Source organism: Pelodiscus sinensis, chromosome 23 (assembly GCF_049634645.1).
Source record: "Pelodiscus sinensis isolate JC-2024 chromosome 23, ASM4963464v1, whole genome shotgun sequence".
Taxonomy (NCBI): Eukaryota; Metazoa; Chordata; order Testudines; family Trionychidae; genus Pelodiscus; species Pelodiscus sinensis.
In genome coordinates, this window is record NC_134733.1 from 11,245,249 (window position 1) to 11,260,521 (window position 15,273).

The window sequence follows — 15,273 nt, forward strand, 5'->3', positions numbered from 1 at the left end:
TGCTCCATGTAGCAGCATCGGATTTACAAGGAAACTTATCTGCAGAAGAAGCGGTTCCATCGGAAATAAAATGCTTACCTGCCGGTGTAGAGCGCGCCAGAACGGTGCTTTATTCCTGCATGTGATGCTGCAGAATGTTTAGCGTGCTCCGTTCTTTGGTGTTTAGATACCAGTGACAACAACAACAAAAAAGCAACACCAAGGACCACAGCCTCTGTCCACAAAGACGCATGGCCCACTAGAGCCGAAATGTGGGGGTTAGCAGTTAGGCGTGAAAGGGCGGTTGATCTAAGAACTTTGAATTCATTTGATTATGTAAAAATGGTGGTCGTGACATGCATTCCAGCCTCCAAAGAGAGATTTCAGAAGAGGAAGCAGAACGCCACAAGGTCTCTATTGAAATGCAGGCATGGATCCCCATACAGCGTCCCAGACACTGCAAAAAGCCCATGAGGTCCAGAGACTCAAACATCTCTGCATTCCACAGGCCCAGTACCAAGGTGCTCCAAGCCAGCAGGAAGCACCAGAAAGACCAGCGTTCAAGCAATTGCACAAGCTCTACAGAGAAAATGGATTTGGCTTTTGAAACAAGCTTTGGCCTGGGTTATTCAGCTTCCCAGGCTCCGTTTAAATGCAGTCCGCTGTTTTAGTGAGTCACTTTCATGCTCTCGTGGGCCTGTCCGCCTTTACATTTCAACTCAGCCAGGGAAATTGGCTTGGAGATGAAACTCGACGCATGAGTGGGAGAGCGAGTGCAGAGGGAGAAGGGGGGAAGGAGGAGGAGGAAGTCTCAAGAAAAACTGTTTGGGTTGGTTTTGATTTACAAGCAAGAGCGAGGCTTGCACTTTGCATCTCTCGGGCTATGTCTACGCTACAGAGTTTTTCCGGGATACTGGAGGTATCCCGGAAAAACTCTGCCACATCCAGGGATTGTGGTTTCTCTTCTGAAATTTTTTTTTGGAAGAGCAGACACACTTTTCGGCATCCTTGTAAACCTCATTTTACGAGGAAGAAAGAGTGTTCCAGAAAAGGGTTTTTTTCCGACATTTGGCCCAGTGTAGACAGGCCAAATGTCAGAAAAACTTATTCCGGAAAAAGCTACGGAAATTGTGAACTGCAATTTGCATAGCTTTTTCTGCTTATTTTTTCGGAAGAACAGTGTAGTGTAGACATAGCTTCAGAGGCCTTTCAACTCTCCCACGGGCTAGAGTTCAATTGCAGCTCCTTCTTCCCTGGGCGGCTGTTTGGCTTCTTTAAATAGGGAACAAAAAGCTGGTGCTTGGATTCAGGGAGGTGGGGGTGGGGGGACTTTCCTCCCAGTAAAGGAGAGAATCAGGATCTGCTACAAACTCTTCATAGATTCTACCCCAGCATTAAAACGCCGATCCCTCACAGCGAGCACCGGGTTACAAGGACCAACCTGCCAGCATGCTGCAGCTCCTTCTCGGCGCAGCCAACACTTTGCATTGCTGAATCCTATCCTCTTACCAGAGACAGTGCAAACCTTTCACTCACACCCGTGGGGGGACTGCACCAATGTGTACACATGAATGAATGAAGCACCTCCAGTCAGGCTCTCCTGACCTCTTCCCGTACGGATCCCCAGATGTGTCTCCTCTGCCTCCACTACAAACGCCCTGCTGACCTCACAAGGAGGAAGGTCGTTCCTGACTTTGATAGGAGAGACGTCCCCTCACTCATATGCATGAACTGTGGTGCAATGCGGATCGTGACCACCCTCCTCCCTTAACAGCACCGAGCACTTTACAGACAGTGGCTCGGATTAATCTCAGTCAGCAAAAAGTGTCTTTTGCCCCCTTCGCAGGCCGGGAAGGAGACTCAGGCAAGGCTGGTAGGTAGCTTGCCCAAGGTCAGTCAGCAGAGCGGAGACTCGACCTCAGCCACATGGCTAAGTAAGCGTACCGAGGGCTCTTGTACCAGCTACACGAGTGCCAGGCAAAGGCATGCTGGGAAGGAAGGGAGAGGGCAGCTGCAAGCAGATGAAACTGAAAGCCGCCACACAGTGCTCCGAGGGCTGGATTCCGAGCGCACGTATCCCATGTGAATCCTGGGGTGACTGAGACCAGCATCCAGGCCCAGCGGCGGTAACGTCCAAGCCCTCGAGGGCAGAGTGCGCAAGCAAACGATTCTCACCTCTGACTCCCCGGCACAAAGCAACAGCTACTCAGAGCTATCAGCAGCTTTTAAAAAAAATGACAGACGACTGTCGGAGCCTCTATTTTTGTACCCTGCTCACACGGCCGCCTCCCTATCTCCATAGCATCCATGGAACGTGAACTGCCGTCAGTCCAGCAGGAATGTTCCCTATTAACAAGGTTTGGCAGAGATCAGAAATTAACAGTGCCAGCTCGTGCGTCTGATGCCTTAAGGCAGATGGCAGGGAAAGTATTCCAGCCCTGCTCCCCTCCACCTCCTCTCCCAGCAAACACAGAACTCTAGACAAGAAGAAAGGGGGCAGGTGTCCAAGGTTACAGCCATCTGCAGCATCCTGATTTTAGCAACCAGCATATGCAAGGTCCCCTGTTCTATGCCATGCGTGCTCTGCGCGGAGCCCTGGGGCTCATGAAACCCTGCCCCTCTCGGCTCCTGCCAGGCCTTTGGGCTGATGGCAAGTGCATGGGACCGCTTAGAGGTCTTTGCTGGCTGCCTTCTTCACTCTCAGCTAGGGAGAGGGAGACCCTGCTAGTCTCGGGAAGAAGACAAGGAAGTAGTGCTGCTCCCCATCAAAGGCGGGGCGGGGGGTGCCAATGACCAGGCGAACCGGGCCCTGCATTTGGAGGAGGAAGGGAAATCAGGCAGTATCCAGTTTCAGACATCCCTCTTTATACAGCTCCCAACGATCCCAGTGGGATGAGGACACAAGCTAACCCCTGTGGGGGGCTGGCCCACGATGTGTCGGGCCCTCAGCTTCCAGCGAATACAGACGCTGCTATGTCACTACTGCTAGGTCCAATGGGAGTGGAGGGCGCCGTGCTTCCAGCACACGGTGGCTCTGACCCTGCTCTCTCCAGTCAGCTGCAGCTTGGCCATTGACATCAGTGAAGGCAGGCGGGGTCCCAAACGACACCCTGCTCTGTCTTATGAGGAGCTGAGCACCCAGCTCCCTATGACGTCAAGAGGAGTCAGGTGCACTCAGCACCTCGGGGGTTGAGTCATTATTCTACATGTATCTGTTTCACAAAACAGCAGGTTCTCTTAGGGTGTTGACTCCATGCTTCCTAAGGCCCTTAGCCCCATGGGATCTGTACAGAGACCCTCATCCCCACAGTAAAGCGCTGTCAAGATGGTAGTACTCTCTGCTGAAAGCTGAAGGGGACTAGGGGGGAGTGGGTAAAGCTGCCTGCCAGATAAGAGGCACCCAGGACAATGCCCCCCACCCTCACAGCTTGAGAACTCAGAGCGCCGAGATCAAGAAGGTCCAAACACCAAACAAAGGCTGTTAAATCCTAATTCTGCTGCTTGTCCCAGCTGCTGTCTGGGTAGAACCATTTACTCCAGAGACCTATAGAAAATAAAGCTACTCCACGCGCCTTAATAGACAGAAGCGCAGGCTGGTGAGCGCAATATAAATAGCTCATATTCAGTAATAACTATAGCCTGCTGATTGTCATCTTCCCATCCCATGTAATTCTATCCAGACGGCCACTCGCTCACTCACCCAAGGACCAAATTAATATCACAATGGAAAAGCTGGATGTTTTTACATCCAAAAATGAAAGTGAGGTTCAACTCTTTCATCTCTGATGAACGGTAAATCACAAAGCCACAGCTGTCTATGCTGCACAGACGCCAAAGTCTCTTCCCAAAAAGGGATGGGTAGGAGGAGACGGGGTACCTGTTTGTTCTGCCGGTTCCCAGAATAGCACCATCACATGCCAGCTGCAAAGCAAGAAACCTAGAATCTTGCCACACCTCCATGCCAGCCTCTTTTTCCCCAAACCCACCAACAGCCCTATCAAGTGGTGAGCTTCTTACATCTGATCTATGGGGCCAGGATGAATCCCAAAAGGCACAGCACTAGCATGATCCAGAACCACCTCTATGTCTTGCCACGCCTTAAAAAACAAACAAAACAACCCCCCCCCCACACACACACACACCCTGCAGTGCTACAAGAGATGCTTCTTCTCCCCTGACCTAAAAAGCAGCTAATTCCTCTTTCCCTCTTCCACCCTCCTTCTGAAGATCTAGACTGCCATTTGCACCAGTGAAATGAATGTGCTGGGTCTCAGTCACAAGCAGGGTGGATTAAAAAAAACCAATTATTTAAAAATATTTGTATTTAAATCAGATTTTTGATCAAATGTTTTGAGGAAAAACCTATCTAAAGATCGTTTTAATGAAGGCGTGTTGTCACTCGCTGATCTCTCAGCATGGAATAGGGATTATAAATTCTAATTCTATAGTAGAGACGATACATGTCATGTAATGGTTAAGAACATTTTTGTACATGAGTTCCAAGTTCATGGATTAGGGACCCACTCTTATGGGGTTCCAAAGGCTTCTATATAGACTATTTAGGTTAGTCTTTCCATCTACCCAATGAAATTCAGTGCTCAGTCTAGAAAATACCATCAGAGATGCTTAGTTTTGCAGTTCTCAGACTGCGAATTTGGGTCTTCAGAGAGAACATGCTTGTTAACAGCAAAAACATTTTTAAATAAATTATAGAGAGATGAGAAATAGACTTCCACTCTACTGTCCCTCTGCAAATTTGTATACACAGAATCAATCCCTATTTTAGTTAAAGACTTCCACTCTACTGTCCCCTCTGCAAATTTGTATACACGGAATCAATCCCTATTTTAGTTAAAAACAATTTTAACAAAGACAGATTTTAAAAATCTTGAATGTTTAGCTAAATTCAAAAATGCATATGCTTGTTTTGTTAAATATTAGAGGTTTGCTGTTGAAGAAAAAAAATCTAGAATACATAATGTCGTTATTTTAGTTAAATAAAACAATTTATGTGTCTGTCTGCTCATGTTCTTTTAATACCATTTGGCAAGAAAATGCTCTGAATACTAATGATTAACCTGTTGAATTGGAGATAGTTCACCACCCAATTGTTTCATAAATATCTGGTTCCATTGCCTTTGGTAAATGAAGTAACCAATCATTCATTTTCTGGTGTAGCCATAAAACTAATCTGAAAAGTTTCCAAAATAAATCACCGTTTAAAAATGTATAGTGTGTACCTTCTAAAAATGAAACCTACATCTCTCTCGGAGTTGTGAAGTATATGTAATAAGGTTATAACAACCAATGAGAACACACTTTTATGTAGAAAACCATGATTAAATCAAGTCTTCCTGACGAGTGATTTAAATCACTTTGATTTAAATCAAATCCACCCTGGTCTAGTTTTGCTGCACACTAGAGTTTCAGGCTCTAGCTCAGTGGTTCCCAATCTTTTTGATACTGGGAACCAGTAAACCCATTCACAAGCTTTTGGAGGACCAGTAACATTTATTTGCATATTTGCATATTCATTAAGCAAATAAATTGTGTCACTGGCCCTACCTGTCCAGTGGGTTGTTCCGCCCTTCCCCCCTCCTGGTCACTTTATCGGCCAGCACCGGCTCCCACAGGCATTCTGCATCGATGCGCCTGGCGCCCGGCCTTCTCCCTGGGTCCTAGCGCCCGCCGGATCTAGCCCCGTCGCCCAGGAGCATGCCTAGCAGAGATGCCGTGGCGGCGGGCTCTCTCCCATGAGGGCCACGCCGCCGTGCTTGGCAGTGCGGGGTGCTGCTACCCCATCACACAAATTAATAGGATCGTGCGTGAGAATTGTTCTAAGGACTGGTATTTTTTTTTCTAAGGACCAGTACTGGGCCACAGACCACATTTTGGGAAACGCTGCTCAAGCCCTTTCCATTGCATCTGCATCACCTTGAAACAACGGGACAAACTCTGACCCCATCAAAGTCTGCAGGGGACAAAACTTCCACAGTTCATCCTCATAGGGGAACTATGATGATTTTGATTCACTATGGGGCCTGACGTGTGCACGTCAGCCACACTGCTGCCACGGAGACATTGAGCCATAAGGCAAAACAGGTCATTATTCGCAGAGAACGCAAGATGCTGGATGTACTCAAGAGGAGCAGGTTTCCAGCTACTTTCATTAGCACATCCAACTCCAGCCACAGGAGGCTTCCAATTAATGAAACCGTTGCACAGCTTTTGAGCAAAGCCACCCCCTGCCACCACCATCTCAATTAGCTGTCCGCAGAGAGCTGGCACCTGGCCAGAAACGGGGCCTCAGAAGGGAACGGACTATGGACTCCATGCCTGCTGGAAAAGCCACAGAGCTCAGGGACGTTTGTGCCCTTCCGGGATGGAAGGGATGTCTGAATGGGTCAGAGCAGAGACGGAAGAGCCTGTTGGACACCACCTTCCAGATCGCCCAATCCCACTGCCAAAACCATCTGCAATGAGCATGGGAAGAGACCCACAGACAGCCTGGATTAGGCATCGTAGCTGGAAGTCTAAGAAGAGCTCGCGTTGCATGGTGGAGTCCCCCCACAGACAACCCCACAGCTGTTCAAGCGGTGGAACTAAACAAGCCACCTGAGAGTCACAGCCCTCAACAGCTAATGCTCCCACTCAGGGACCAAGATCCTACCCTCTTGGGCTGCGAAGGGGTAACTGTGCCAGCTGATGCTTACCAGGTTAACTGGTTCCCCAGGATCAGCTCCTCACCCGTGGCCTGCCATAGGCAGAGGGCTGTTCCAGCCCCAGCAGCCAGCCCCAGCACCGGGTTGATTAACCGGTTAAATGTTACCGACCATTTAACTGGTTAATTCGGAGTGGGGAACCTCAGGCCCAGGGGGCTGGATGCAGCCCCCAGCTTGCCTGGATCCAGCCACCGAGGCTCAGGGCTCCCCTCCTAGCATTGGGGATCCTGCACCTACTGAGGGACTGGCGCACACAAAATCTCCCCTCCTGGGCCCCACTAGGCTCTGGTGTGCAAAGGAAATGAGGGGCGTGTCCTTCTCCTTCTCTGTCAGGGGCCACATCAGTGAGGTTTTGGAGGAGTTGGCTTCTCACGTGTGTGTGCCCCCCCCCCAACTGATTTTTCCCATGGGTCAGCAGCTCCCCAATTCAAAAATAGGTTCCCTGCCCCAAGTTAATTGATTAATTGGGATTTTACATCCCTACTTCACTCAGGCCCAACTACTGAACCCAATGGAAGTTGCATCAGAGCACGGCTAGCAGACTCAGGTTTTCTCTCTGCACAGGTGAATGGCGACAGTCTTACTGTATTTTCTCTCTTTCGGAAGCAGTTCCACATGCAGGATGCTCAAGGACCTTGGAAGCCTGCACTGCTCATCTGAGAGCACATTTCCTCCCCCAGCCTCACAGGAAAACCTGGCACCTGGGAGCACAAAGTAAGTCCAGGGCTCGGACAGCTTGGGGGAGAGAGTTTATTGAGCCACAAGACAGTGGAGATTTGGTAAACAAGTACAGGAATATTGGGAAGCAAGCCGGGTCCACAGGGTGAAGCCCCTTCGAAAGGGCTGGCTGTTCTATTCAAGACGGGACAAAGAAAGCAGCTCTGTGTCTTCTCTTGGGTCAAATAAGATTGTCAGGTAGGAACTTGGAATTGCTTTGCTGCCCTTTCTACATCCATGGGCTCTGGTTCAATGTAGGGATGTTAAATATCGACTAATTGACTGATCGAATCGTCGGTGCATTTCACATCGACGATTCAATTAGTCGATAGGGAGCCTCCGCCTTTGAAGTGTAGCAACAGCCCTAGGGCGCTGCCACTTTGAAACGCCACGTGCAGCCTGGGGACGCCCCAGCTGGCCCTGGGCTGCACACAGCCTTACAAAAGCAGCAGCGTCATGTGGAGTCCAGGGTCTGGCCCCAGGCTCCAAGCAGTGCTGTCGCTTTGAAGTCCCCCTTCCTCTTAGAGGCAGCAAGAGGGAGGGGAAGCGACTAGTCGACTCGCCTGTTGACTAGTCCTTCACATCCTTAGTTTAATGAATGGAAAACAGACTTTTAAAACGGGTCCGTTCTTTCCGATCCTTTTCCAAATCCCATCGGGCTCCATAAAAGTCATTCCATCAGCTAGGATTGGAATTACTGCAGCACTAACACACCCCAGCCAAGATTAGGTTCCTAACGTGCCAGGCCCTGCACACACACTTTCACACAGCCCCTGGGCCAGTGAACTCACATCCAATTGGCTTCCAATGAGTCTCTTACCTGGTGGAATGTACCTATTTTAGGACCCTGTGCAACAAAGCATCTAGGCATAGGCTTGAATTCATTCTTATTCATTAATGCACATGCTTAACTGCAAGCTCCGAGAGCGTGCTTGAAGTTAGGTGTTACACCAACAGGCGGAACCAAATCTGGGACCTTTGGAGCTTAGTGCATGAGCCTCTACAGCTTCAGCTAAAAGCCAGCTGACTCTCAACTCACATTGTAGAGCAAACTCATTCTTTCTCTGTATAAGTGGTCTAGGTGCCACTACAGGGGACAGCAGATGTGCCGGTTACACAAGCATGCACTTAAGTGCTTTGCTGACCTGGGATGAAGTGAAAGGTCAGGGACAAAAATCCAGCACTGAAAAATACACAGGTAAAAAAAAGAAAAAAGGTCATGTTTTCTTGAGACACCAGACTATTCCAACCACTCAGATATATTCTTATTTTAGCCTTTATCTGGTGTCTGGAGTGAGAATCTGCTCTGCTCTTCCTCTCAAGGAAGAGTTTTTTAACTCCTCTAAAGGGATGCTTCCAAGGAATAGATTGATTCTATTTTTGTCACCGGTTTAGCATTTTTATTTCCACACACACACAAAGCCCCACAGGTCCTACACAACCAAAATTACATATTTGTGGCTTGTTTTGACAGTTTCTTTCAAAGATCTGTATTCCCCTACCTCCTCCATTTCTGGTATAACACTCTAGTTGTCTATAGATTATTCTGCATGACTCAATGTGTGATGCAGAGATCTCATCCAAAAAACAAACCCACCACTTACCTGATGATGCTGCAGAAGTGTATTAATGGCAGCATCATGCAGAATATCATCATCAATGCTCTTAGAGAGATCACCAGCTCTTGGGTCAGAAAGGCTGTCTAGCCACACCTAAATCTTTAGTACATTGCTTTCAGTAAAAAAAACTAGAGGTCACCCAATGAAATAGGAAGCAGGTCTAAAACAAAGGGTAGTACACGTACACGTACACACACACACACACACACACACACTTAACCTGAGGAACTCCTTGCCAGAGGATGTTGTAAAGGCCAAGACTATAACAGGATTCCGAAAAGAGATAGATAAATTTATGCAGGATAGGATCATCAACAGGCTATTAGCCACAATGGGCAGGGATTGAGTCCCTAGCCTCTGTTTCTCAGAAGCTGGGAATGGGTGACAGGAGAGGGATCACTTGATGATTCCCTGTTCTGTTCATTCCCTCTGGGGAACCTGGCATTGGCCACTATCAGAAGACAGGATACTGGGCTAGATGGACCTTTGGTCTGACCCAGTCTGGCCATTCTTATGTTCAGTAGGATGACTCCATGCTCACAGTTAAACACGCACTTATGAATATTCTGGATCAGGATTGCAGAACCCAGTCTAGGCCCATGAAAGTCAAAGGAAATGAACAGAATTCAGCGGCAATGGGGACTGGGGGTATGCCTACACTACCACCCTAGTTCGAACTAGGGTGGTAATGTAGGCTACCGGAGTTGCAAATGAAGCCCGGGATTTTTCATGTTCTTCTGTTATTAGTTTAGAGCCAGATTTTGCCTCCCTGACTTGCCCTGGGATTGATTCACAGCCCCTTGAAAGCAATGACTCTTCCGTGATTGCTGAGTCACATCCGCGGGGTAGCTCCTTACTGCTGGAGTGACACCCCATCCTGAATTTAGAAGTACGGTGCTGCCCAATGTGAATAAGGGAAGCAGAATCTGGCCCTTGGAAAAGAGATTCATGAGGACAGGGACCAGACAGGGAGAATTCACCCAGGTGTGCATCTCCAGCAAGATGACTGAACTGTGCATCAGCCATTAAAGAGAGAGTATTAGGGTTGTGTGTGTGTGCGTGTGTGTGTGTGTGTGAGCGCGCGCACGCTGAAAGGGGCCATTAGAGCTAACGTTTCATTGCTCAGCCTCATGGACATACAATCCCCTTGCCCTTTGCTGACACGTATAGACCGCCGTTCTCCTGCTGATGACTCCATTATCTCTCAGCACAGTAAAATAAGAGCATTGCCTGTTCCTCTTGATGTAAAGGAGACAAGAAATAAATGGGATTTCTCCCTAAGACCTACAACTCCCACGGTCTCCCTCATATGCCAAACCAGCAACAGTGTCAGATTCTCAAGAGCGGGGGATGCCATGCAGATCTCTCTCATTCAAACTTCACTGGCCTGAGCTTTTAAAACAACTTACATGAATACTAGATAAACATATAGAAGAGGAGACCCAATTACTGGGTACCTTTCACCACCAATCCTGTATCCATAGTTAAAGGCTGTTAGACAAACAATGGATAATAAAATAAGCCTACGAACCAAATGAAAGGAGAAATCATACGCTCTACACAGACAAATATAATAGGGTTTGATTTTTTTTTAAAAATGAATTAAACCACTGAGTTCTAATTTATGTCATCGCTTGATAAGATTAGAGGATTAAACCAACTCCATGCTAAATGCTCCCTGCTAAGAGAACCATGCCAGGGCTTATTGTGCACAGGCACGCACTGAGATCGCAGCAACATCACTCTGAGACATGGGGGCTCACGGTATGCCCAGCTCTAATTGCAGAAATAAAAATCACTGCTTATCCACATATTCCATAGGCAGCCAGGGCAAGAACACCAATCCCACTCCAGTTTCCAATAAGCTTATTCACTGGGTACTTGTACACAACAGGCAAGTTTTGTATAAGCAGCGGACTATTTATCTTGAATTTCTGGCATCATAAGAGGATTTTGGCATAGCAGAGAGGGAGGAGAGCTCACCGACACCCTCCCACATGCTAACCCCATATCCACACCCACAAATTAACATCCTTACATAATTTCTCACATTACCACACCCACTAAGCCTACCCCTACACACTCATACCATGCAAAGTATTAAACAAAATGCAGTTTTCCGATCTGTAGGCAATGAACGATGAACACCCGAGTGAGAGAGAGAGAGAGAGAGAGAGAGAGAGAGAGTGTGTGTGTAAGGCTTTTCCTTGAACACAGTGACTAGCTCTAGATAAACCAAGTGAAGGCTCTGTCCATGTCAAGTCAGTCATTTAATTGTGCACTATTCAAAACACTGAATTTAGATCTGTGGTGTCCAACCAGTTCCGAAGCAGTAGCTACTATAGTGGCTACTGCTATAGCAAACTAGACACTTTATTCTGAAAACGTAAATAATTTTGTGATCCAACTATCCACATTCAACTGGCCAAATAGCCACTTGCGGCTTGTGTGTTGGACACCATGGATCTAAAGGCTCAGGTTCTTTCGCCCTTACTCACCATGAATAGTGTCAAAGCACACTCAGATCAAAGGGTCCAGTCCCAGGATAAAGTCCCTGCATGTAAGAATGTCAGATTCCAGCCCAGAGAGCTAAATCTATCCATGATGTAATGAGCACCTTCAGTTTAGTTACACCAGGGATGAATCTGGCCCCATGTATTGCAGAAACAGAATCAGATTATCCATTCTGGTGCATGACTGGAACAATACGGATACTATTTCCCGCGCCCCGGTGAGGATCGCACATATTGTGCCATTCAATATTGCTTTGGGCCATTTGTCCCTTAGCTTTTCCTAGTGTGTATCTAGGGGAAACAGTCACAAATACTGATGGCTAGTTTCCCCTTGAATGATTTTTCTATTACATACGAACTGTCCCTCCCCACTGAAATGTTCCCCTCATAGGAACAGCAATCTTTCCAGGGGGAGCGACGTGGGCAAGCGGGAGGCAGATCTTTCACCATATCGAAGAGACTTATCCCATCTGTTGTCTCTCTCACCAGCCCACGTCTGTATCATTCCCAGCTCTGAGCCTTTCGACCTATAAGCCTCGGCAAGGTGCTAAAGAGACTGGCTTGATGATTCTAGCCTCTGAAGATGTTCTGAGTATGATAAAAGAAATCCAGTTATTGAAACGTTTCCCCACAATACAGTTACTGTGTTGCTAGGTTTCCATTCCAGACTCAGCCTAAAAGAGCAATCAGAGAGAAAGAGAGAGAAGCTGCTGCTGCAGATATCTTTATCAGTGCCTGACAGGGGTGCTGGGAGGAGGCTTGGGTGACATGGAGGGGTCCTGAATGAAGTTTGGTCTCATAAGAAAGAACAGAACCAAGTTCCAAAATCGAACTCCAATTTTGGATAGAGGGTTTTTTGTATTGAATTTGGTAGGGTAGTAAATTGTGTGTGTGTGTTTATTCTGTCATCTGCAGCATGTCTGATTCAAGCACAACAGCAGCAAATTGATGGAATTATCCCCCTAACACACACCTCCTCACCCCGTTTCATTGATCCTGCAGCCTCCAGATGTAAAACCGGGCATGAACCAGCCTGCTTTTAAAAGGTTCTTATTTGCTGGTATATTACATTAAACCCTAACAGACTCGGTTCAGCTGTCAAAATGCTATCCCAGTAATTGCATAAGCAGAAGCAAAATAATTGGCATGCTACTGCCGGGAGCAGTACAAGGACAGCTTTGTGTGAGACACCAATGGAACAGGACAGAGCTAGAGCTCCATGCAGGGCATGTGTAGCACCCAGCACCAGTCCTAATGGAGGGTTTTGTCTCGGATTCTCATGGGCCCCCATTCACAAAAAAGCCTCTTCCCTAGCCACCCTAGAGGCAGATTTCCAAGAGAGCCCAGCTCCAAGCAGCTCTTTGTTTTCTGTGGGTGCCCAGCACTTTGGAAAGTCTGGTCGCTCCAGCCCATTTCCTCACACTTTAATAATAAACAGTAAAATGTTTGGGAGCAGGAGTTCGTCCTGTTCTGTTTGTGCAGTGCCTAGCACCATGGGGTTTTGCTCCAGGACTGAGGCTTCCAGGAGCAACAGCAATACAAAGAAACAATACACAATAATCATCAACAATGGGGCTCGTTTGGGGGGGCACACACATTAAGATCTGCACAAAGCCGGTCTCTTAGGGTCTGACTACACTGGAACTCAAGTTCCCAGACCCTGCGTTTGTTAATGGAGGACTCGGGCCTCTACGCTCATTTGTAACCTCAGGCTGGAACTGTCGAACCCTGAACCCCTGCCTGGAGCTCCAGCATCTGCACTGCGTTACGCCAGCCCGAGTCCAATCACCCACCTCCCAGACTTCCCAGGACACCGCAGCTTTCCCGAGTCCTTTGTGCATGGTGCAGTGTTGGAAAACTTGACCGTCCACCCAACTGAGCTATCCAGAGGACAACAGACGTCAGCCCATGGCCACTCCGAGAGTCCACCCAAAGTAGTCCACTGAGGTTGCTTCTACATTGCAAAGCAATGAGGTTTGAACCCTGGGTCCCAGCTTGCTTCCGGGTTGGACCCTGCATCCTCAGGAGGTCCTGGGTCCAAGCCTAGGTTAGCAGGATTTGTGTGTGGACGGAAAGGGGATAGACTTCGGCACGAGTTAAACCCCTGGACTTACATTGCAGTGTCCCTATGTCCTGTGATGGGAGCCCAGTGACCTGCGGGCTCTTAACACCATCCTCTGAAACCCGGGGGGCTGGCCACTGTCCAAGACAGGAGCCTGTCCCAGCAGCACGTTCAGTCGGGATCAGAACCCGATTCTCCATAACCCCCATCCCCACACATGCACACGGGCTTCCCTGACCCCCGTCTCCACCCTGCTGCTAAGCCTCCCGTGCAGCCTGGGGCTCGGCGCTGCTGGGTCCGCCCCAGGACCAGGGGAGCCTGCCCCAGTCACCGCCTTGGGAAACTTCACAAAACCAGCCCGGAGCCAGCCCAGGGACGATCAGCTGAAGCCATCGCATCCCAGACTCAGGCCTGGCAGTCCAGCCCCACCGGCACTGGCAGAGCCGGCGGGGAGGAGGCGAAGCGCTGGGACCGGGAGGCAAGTGACCAAGGGAGCCCTAAAGTGTCCGCTGAGCCTTGGAGCCGGGGCAGCTGGAATCCTGCTCCAGTCGTGCGCTCCTGGCACCCCCTCCCGGCCCCTAAAACGCCAACCTAGGACCCTCCTCCCCACCCGCTCCCGTCCACCCCCCTGCAGCTGCAGCTCTGCCGGTTCCCTCTCCTCCAACTGCAGCCCCCCTGCGGCCGCCTGCTCCTCCTCGGCAGCCCCGGGCTGGTCTCCCTCCCCTGCGCGGCGGGGACAGCGCTTACCTCGGCCCGGCCGGTGGCCTGTGGCAGGAACGGAGCGGCGGGCCGGGGGAGAGGCGCTCTTCTCAGCGGGCGCCCGGCCACCGGGATGCTGGATCCTCCCCCCTCCCGGAGCGCTAGGTACCCGGGGACTGGGGTTCCCCTTCCTGCCGCGGGACCGGAGCGCGCCTCCTCGGGCACCGGGAGCTCTGCGCCCTGCAGGGAGCCAGCCGCTGGCACAGCTCGGCCCCCCTCCGCTCCCGGGACGGACTGAGGGTCCCCGGAGCGCACCGCCCTGCCTGCGCCCCCGGCGCTGACTTCGGGCACCTGGAGCGCACGGCTCCCCTGCCGCCCGGCACAAGCCCCGCTGCGCACTGCCCGGGCGGCTGCACAGCCCCGCACCCCCAGAGCGTCTCCCCCGCACCCAGCCCGGCCGGCTGCCGCCGCAGCCTTTTATTGCCACCCTGCTTTGTTTTGGTCTCGGCTCCTACCATTGCTTGTCGGGCCGCCGGGGGGTGGAGGGCAGCACTCAGCCCCCCCGCGCGCCCCATCCGCTCGCTACCCCCCCACGCCCCGCCCGCAGCCCCGCGCGTCGGGATACAGCCCTACCCGGCCTCGGCCCCAGCTGCGCCGCGTCCGCGGCTCCTTGGCTCCGGCTCAGCCTGTCTCTCCCCCTGCAGGGACCGCGGCGTTGGTTCAGCCGAGCTATATATTCTGTCGGCAGAGGCGGGCGCTGGGTAGTCGCGAGGTGGAGGGAGGCAGGGGGCAGAGCGTTCGCACGGTGCTTTCCTGAACCCAGCCTGGCTTCCTAGGTCTGCTCTTTCCCCAGCTTACCCGGGGCAGCTCGGCCAGCGCTGTCAGCTTGTCTGCATCAGGAGGTAGCAGGCTGCTCCCCCGCTGAGGGGATGGGGAACCTTCCCCATCTCCAGCAGTCACTG

General features: G+C 50.4%; 1 protein-coding gene across 2 annotated transcripts in view; it reads right to left on the reverse strand.

The window, feature by feature from the left end:
- DISP3 (dispatched RND transporter family member 3) overlaps positions 1–15,042 on the reverse strand; it is a 75,470-nt gene extending 60,428 nt beyond the window's left edge. Inside the window, exon 1 of one of the 2 annotated variants that reach the window (XM_075906184.1) lies at positions 14,945–15,042. The gene's annotated coding sequence lies outside the window, so the exon portion shown is untranslated. Of the gene's footprint in view, positions 1–14,359; positions 14,760–14,944 lie in introns of those variants that run through there. The other variant, XM_075906185.1, reaches the window with a different exon arrangement.
- Positions 15,043–15,273: the final 231 nt, after the last annotated feature.